Source organism: Brassica oleracea, chromosome C1 (genome assembly GCF_000695525.1).
Source record: "Brassica oleracea var. oleracea cultivar TO1000 chromosome C1, BOL, whole genome shotgun sequence".
NCBI lineage: Eukaryota > Viridiplantae > Streptophyta > Magnoliopsida > Brassicales > Brassicaceae > Brassica > Brassica oleracea.
In genome coordinates, this window is record NC_027748.1 from 21,065,268 (window position 1) to 21,066,229 (window position 962).

The following is a 962-nucleotide window of genomic DNA, read 5'->3' on the forward strand; positions in this document are numbered from 1 at the left end:
GAGCAGTCCGAGGATCATATCTCAGCAACCAGAAGGAATTAAGCAACAAACTCGACTTCCATGGAAACTTAACTCATCAGGGGCTCACGGTGAATTGGAATCATGTCCAAAGCTTCTCAGGAGAAAGAGTTATGGGCTCTACAAGTCAGGTGAACCTTTGTTTGCTTTGTTTGAATTTTTCTGAGTTTGTAACATCTCAATCCTATCTATGGCGACCAGGTGAGCATGCTAAGGTAACTAATCATGTTTTCAAGAATTCTTTTATTGATTACACAGATATGATGCACTTGTTTTTGTCAAAAGAGCCATGTGCAGATTATGAAGAAGCTTTGAAGCATACAAGGAGAAAGAACAAGCGTGAGGAAGACAAGCGTTTCAAGCCACTTGATCTGAACCTGGAGAGACATCAGGACATCACTTGCTTCATCCTCATCAAAGAAGCACCTCCAGATGCAGCATACAAGCTTGATCTTCAAGATGAGATAGATTTGAGGACAAATCCTTTTCAAGAGGGAGGGGATGATATGATCATGGACCAGCCAAACAAAGAAGATAATGAGAGCATGGATGATCCAGCTGATGGAGGAGCTCTAGCCATATCTGAAGGTCCAATGCTAGAGCCAGAAACAAGCAACTCAAAGAAGACATTGGAGGATTACTTAAGACATCACTGAAGCAAGAAGAGAGTCTTGGAAGAAGCTTGATCAACCAAGACACACTTGCCATAATTCAAGTCATCTCAGCTCCAAGATAGACATCAAATGAGCAAGTAACATATGTGTACTCTTTTTCCCTATCTTTGGTTTTGTCCCACTGGGTTTTCCAAAGATAGGTTTTTAATGAGGCCATATGTTGCTTTCCTATCACTCATTTGATGATCTCAGTTCAAGACTTTATTTTAATTAATTATATTTGTTAACATGAAGCAGAATTAGGCTGCTAGACTTGAGAATTAAGCTGCC